Source organism: Gavialis gangeticus, unplaced genomic scaffold (genome assembly GCF_001723915.1).
Source record: "Gavialis gangeticus isolate Ggan-Ray unplaced genomic scaffold, GavGan_comp1, whole genome shotgun sequence".
In the NCBI taxonomy this organism is placed as follows: Eukaryota; Metazoa; Chordata; order Crocodylia; family Gavialidae; genus Gavialis; species Gavialis gangeticus.
The window spans coordinates 28,047,895-28,054,272 of NW_017729029.1; positions in this window are offsets into that span (position 1 = coordinate 28,047,895).

A 6,378-nucleotide genomic window follows, 5' to 3' on the forward strand; every position below is an offset into this window, starting at 1 on the left:
TAAAATATTATGACACACAAATATATTAAAAACAGAACACAACAACAAATACAAATTGTCCTCCTTTATCGGTTTTTAACAGCCAGTGGTCTTTTAGTCTATCAGTGTCATTGGCATCCTGTGGCTTTTAAATAAATTTAATACATTAAATTTCATATACCACTGAATAACTTTAACTGAAATACATGCACCTATTTTGATTTTTTTTCAGTTCTATTTTATATGCCACTGTACTAAGACAGTTAATGATACTCACTAGTCTAATTTACTTGGAATTTAAAGTATGTTTCTTGTTTGAAAGATTAGGGCAACTTTCCAGTACAACTGGACAGAAGTGTTCTGGTTTGGGATCCACAGACATATTTAATTTTTAGAGAGAATGTTACTAATAATGTTTATTACATCTTTATGATATTTATACACATTTAAACATTTGCTAACTTAAACTAATCCATTAAATAAACAAAAACAACACAACAGGACAAACAACAAATAACAGACAGGCAAAACAATTTTGCTGTAATGATAAAACCATGATTTAGGTGAAGAAAATGCTGTTGATGGCCCTGCAGTTTTTTACTTACCTTAGCTACCAGGTTAAATTTTACACTATAGCTTCTGCAAAAGAGAGGAAAGAAAAAACAAACACACACACACCAACCTGCCAAGGAAAAGCTCCTTGCAGTAAAATATTGTTTATATTTACACATTTACAGTGCTGACATGTATGTTAGGGTACTGTAGGTGCCTGCCACTTTAAGGGCCTGAGACAGCAGCTGGCAGGTGCCTGATGAGGGCAGCCATTTTGGACCCAGGACTGCCCGTTTAAACAGGCCAGTTTTGCTGCTGGAGGCCAGGTAACAACATTGCCTGGCTGCAGGTATCATTTGGAGGTAAGGGAGGAGCTGTAGGGAATGGATAGGAGGCTCCTGGTCTTAGGCATGACCTAAAACTGCACCCTGCTGGGAGTGGGTGGCCTGGTGGGGCTCTCAGTGGCACGGGAGCCCCCAGGAAATGCCAGGCCAGTTATCACCCCGGTGAAAGGTGGGTAGGGGCACCTTAACTTTAGCCTTCACCTTTGGGTGGGTTTGCATTTCATTGGAGGTAGTTGTGGGGGTGCAGGTGCCAAGGAAGAGAGTGGGGGCCAGGTATGGCCAAGGCCACCTGAGCCCTGTGGCGGGTGCAAGACCCCACGAGGGAGAGTTGGAGCCAGATACAGCCGAGGCCGCCTGAACTCTGCAGGAGTGTAAGCTCTGAGGAGGAGAGTGGGGCCAGGTATGGCCGAGGCCACCTGATCCCTGTGGGGGGGAGATTTGAGACCCCAAGAGGGAAGGTTGGGGCCAGGTACAGCTATGGACACCTGAGCCCTGTGGGAGTTTTAGACTCCAGGAGGGAGAGTTGGGGCCAGGCCTGGCTATGGCTACCTGAGCCCACCAGGGACCAAACTCCCCCCCCCCCAGAGCCCCAGTGAAGGGGGCCGAGATCTGTAGCCCCAGGTCAGGGGTGGTGTGCTAGCCCCAAGGGAGGTGCATGCTGTGGAGCCCCAGTGAGGGGGTAGCCCTAGTAAGGGGGAAGAGGTCTGGAGCCCCAAGTGAGAGGGATGATGTGGAGCCCCAAGCAAGGGGAGTAGGCCCAGGTAAGTCTCCGGATGCCTGAGGCCAGGGGCTGAGTGAACAGGGGCTCAGCCCCAGAGTGAGAGAGTAACCCCGGTAAGTCCTCCACTGCTGGGAGGCAGTGTGTGGGTCAAATGTAACATCCATAATAGCACCATGACCTGCTGCCCTGGGGAGGGGAGTGAGACTTCCCTGTGAGACCCTGTGGCACCAGTCATGGTGTGAGGTACCCCAGCTTCCCACATCCAGGAAGGGGGACCTGGAGAGAGTGTGGGGCTAGTGAGGCCGGAGGTAGAGTGCCCCCTCGATTGGCCCATGCTGGGGCCAGGACTGAGAAGGTCACAAGGGCCAGGGGTCCACCATGAGAGGCACCCAGAGCTGTGGGCCTGGGGCCCTGCCTGGCCTTTGACATGAGGCCAGAGCCTGTGTAGGGCCAAAGGTCCTGAGTGGGGACCATGCCTGAGAGGCGAGCCAGCTACAAGGATCTTGGAAGCCTGGATGAAGGTGACATAGGCCACCTGAGCAGAGGGTTTAAAAGAGGGTCCTTGCCAGGAGGATTCTGAAGCCCAGTGTGGGGCTGGTGTGCTTGTTAACATCTGGATGCCATCTGTGAGGCTTGGGCTGAGGTGTAGGGGAGGAATGAAGCCACAAATAGTAACCCCTGGCATCAGGGGAAAAAAAAAGGGCAACCTCCCGCTTTATTTGACAGCTTATTAATTTTCCAGCAAGTCATGGTGGGTGAGACAGGTGGGCAGCATGTCCGGGGGCAGGTGGGAGGCTGGCAACAGCTGGCCTGAGAGAAGCCCACTTCGTCACACCATGTACCAAGTTTTTATAAACACCCCCACACTTTTTTTTTGCCTTAAGTTGTTAACACTTTTCTTTTTAAAAGATTTACACTATTTCTGAAGAGTGAGTGGAGGGTAAAAAAACCCAAAACATTTCTTACCCCTTTTACCAATGAGATTGCAGGTACTTATTTTCAGCAGTTTTTCTGCCTTGCTATACACACATACAACACTTCTCATTTTTATTGGACCAGTAATAGAAGCTTTTATACTTAAGCCAAACAGACCACAGTGTAGCAAAACTCTCAGTTTTTCTTTTATTTCTTTTAAAATGCATTCCTGTCCTTTCCCGAGCCACTTCTGACTTTTTTCTTTCCCTCTCTATTCCCTATAGATAAATATAATTGAGCTAAGACATAGGATAAGCTCCAGCATTTTATTTTGGAAGCAAGTTGTATTTGTTTGGTTTTTTTCCTTCTTTAATTGTATAATTATTATGTTTATATTGATTTTTTTTTACACTGTTCTATATTACTGTTTTACTGGTACTATATGATTTAGGCCTGCATAAGTTAGCATAAGTCATGTCAAGTTTCCGTTTTGTTTGTCAAGTCTCTATCCTGTCCCCAGGCCTGGTTGTGTAACCCATGACTTGCACCTACTCCTCCTATGTAACTTGGTTCCTGAATAAATGCGGATGAACGAGGGTGCTCGGGAGACAATGGCAGTAGGTCTAAGAATCGCTCCCTCTGAATGACTGAACCATCAACACCAATACCTGGACCAATGACTTAGCCCTTCTAACCACCCATCACCATTCAAGAAACAAAAGATGAGGCAACCCACCATTGTGCCAGGCTGCACATGCTCAGTAAGAACACCTAGAGCCCTCTGGGACAGGCCCTCCCCATAGGAGATCAGAGGTAGTCTGCCCCATAAAAAGGGGTAGTGAAGACTGACACCTTGGGACATCTTCTCCATCTGGACCAGCAGCACGCCACACCACCTATCCACCCAGAGGCCCTGCTGGTGACCCCCACTCTGGACACCTACTGGACAAGGACCCCTTTCCACCCTGGATAGGTAGCTATCACCCCCTACCCCCTCTTCAACCAAGGACTTGGACTCTGCTTTTCTTCCCCACCTGGACTCCAACGCTTCCACTGAATCTCTTTCTCCTGCTGCCATTGTGAGTGCTTGTGTGTGTGTGTGTGTGTGTGTATGAAACAATAACTTCATGCAGCTGTGTAGTGTGTTGTCTGTTTAATAAAACTGTTATTTGGACCCCTAAGTTGGGTTTTGCTTTACTATGGTTTGGCCCTGCTCCAATCTCTGCTCCTTGCAGAGTGCTTTTGTGTGTTTGGGAACCAATAATTTCATGGGGCTGTGTCGTATGTTGTCTGTTTAATAAACCTATTATTTTGAAACCCCAAGTTGGGTTTTTGTCTGTTTCCTGACTGTTTCCTCCTTGCCACAACTCATCTCCCCTCCCCCCACCCCAGTCTCTAAGCTCCCAGGTTTCTCTCTCTCTCTCTTTCCTAGCTGTCTTCTCCTTGTCACCGTTTATCTGCCTCCCCCGCCCCCATATCTCAGCTGTCTGCTTCAGTTTCCAGCCCCAATCTACCTTAAGTAACCCCAAGCCTCAGTTTCTCAGCCAGCTTCTCTCTAGTCCAATGGTTCTAATCTCAGTTCTGGCAACTTTCACTCCCTGTACTTTAACTCTCTCACCTTAACTGTCCCCCAAGTATCCCAGGTAACCCAAGCATACACATACATGCCATGCCACCCAAGTTAGGAACTTGCCTATGTGCAGGTGGGTGGTGTGTGTATGTATATACATACACATGTCATTGTGTGTATGATATATGAATTAGTGATCTGTGTATGTATACTGAGTGTGTGGGTATGGACAATTGATTTTTTTTTTGTTTAACTTTTGGGGTGGGTAGTGTATGTGCTTGAATTGGTGATAGATATGTTTGTGCCTGAGTTGGTAGTGTGGATATGCATCTTATTGATTTGTGTGTTTGTATATGCACAATTGTCACACCCTCCTATCTAACAGTGCAATATTGAGATCCTGAGAGTTGGCGTGACCCCACAGGGAAACAACAGCATGACCTCAGGCACTCTGAGATCATGACCTAACATTTTTTTTTAAAACAACTGTATCTTTTTCAATGCTTTAAAGCAGTTATTCTTAAAACTACATTTTTACTCTTTCCTCTTACCTGCTTTAGCATTTAAACTCTGTTAATCTTTTATTTTTTCCTTCCTTTTTTTCTAAACACTTTCCACATCTCTCTTTCTAACAGCTGCCTACCAGCCCATTTTTCTACTTTCCTCTCTTTTTTTTCTTTGGCCTTAACTAAAGGTTCTGTCAGGATATACTTCCCCTAGCCTTTTTCCAATTAAGGGTAACCCACCAGGTGGTGGAAGCTAAGATTTTAAGGTGCCCTATATTCACCCCTGCCCCTTTTCCAGGGTGACTTATTATGCAGCATTTTGCAGAGACTACCCTGCTACAGGTAGCTCCACCACACTAAACACACCCTGGAGGGTGGCATTTTTAGGTTATACCCAGGACCAAACTTTCTACTCTCCTCCTATGGTCTTCTTTAATCTTCATGGGCACACTTTCTCACTTTTGAGCTTCCTAGCCCCTCCTTGGGCCAGCTTAGATTGCAGGCTCCCAGCTCTGGCAGCTCTAACAGTGATCTTTTTTCTGTGCCCCTTCTCTGGAATGCCAGATCACTTGGTCTTTTAGGGCCCTGCAGACCCTTCTCAGATTTCTCTCTCTCAGCTCCCCTCAGAGCCTCTGGGCTCATCCAATTCTATTGTTTCCTGATTTTACCCCTTCAGGACTCCAAGTCACTGACTTTGCTGTACGCATTTTTTTTAGATTGAATCCCTGGCTTTTCTATGCTTTCACAAACTTTGGCTGGGCCCTGCTCTTCAGTAGTGCTGTGCGAGGTTTTGGACCATGCTTTGGATCTGGAGAAGCTTTGGATGCTTTGGTGTCCAAAGCAGCATATCCAGCTTGAAGCACTGGCTTCTTTAGGCTTTCTAAAGTGGTTCAGAGCTTCTGAACTGCTTTGGAAAAGCTCCAGAGCCACCTCAGAGATCTGGCCATAGGGTATAATGGGGAATCAATGAAATATCTATAACTTTGTTGTTTTTTGTCTTATTTGGATGAAGCTTTCAGGGATGGTAGCCTCTGCTTAGGCAATGAAGTCTGCCAAGTTTCAAGAAGATTGGTGTAGGCATTTGGGGGGAACTACACCCCAACTTCTTGAAAGCAAAACTCATGTGGCCCCTGCTCAGGCCACAAAGCTTACCACGTTTCAAGGTGATAGGTGTAGGGGTTTGGGGGGAACTGCACCTCAAGCTGCTGACAGGCAAAACTCATGACATAGATGACCCTGTGTATGTTAAGGTGTAGCGGGCTGAAAACTGCAGAGATGGTGGCCCCTGCTCAGGCCACAAAGCCTGCCAAGTTTCAAGGAGATAAGTGAAGGGGTTTTGGGGGAACTGCACCTCAAGCTACAGACAAGCAAAAGTCGTGAGATGGGTGACACTCTGTGTGTTAAGGCGCAGCAGGGTGAAAGCTGTAGGTACAGTAGCCCCTACTGTGTCCATGAAGCCTGCCAGATGTCAAGGAGATAGGTGCAGGGGGTTCTGGGGCCCTGCACCTCTAGCTGCTGACAGGCAAAACTTGTGACATGGGCGCTTGTGCAACTGACTGTCTCTGTCTTGGGGCTGTTGATTGCCTGTATTGAATATTATGCCTCTTCAGAGAAAAAACAAAACATGCCTCTGATAAGCTTGCTGCTCTTTCCCTGCCCAGAATAACTCAAAGTAATTATGGGCATTGATCTATGTTTAAACAGCTGTACCCTGATGTTTCCAAAAACAAGATGTAACAATCTCTATCTTTTTTTTTAGGCCCTTTGCTGTTCCTGGAGAGGTGGGGGGGG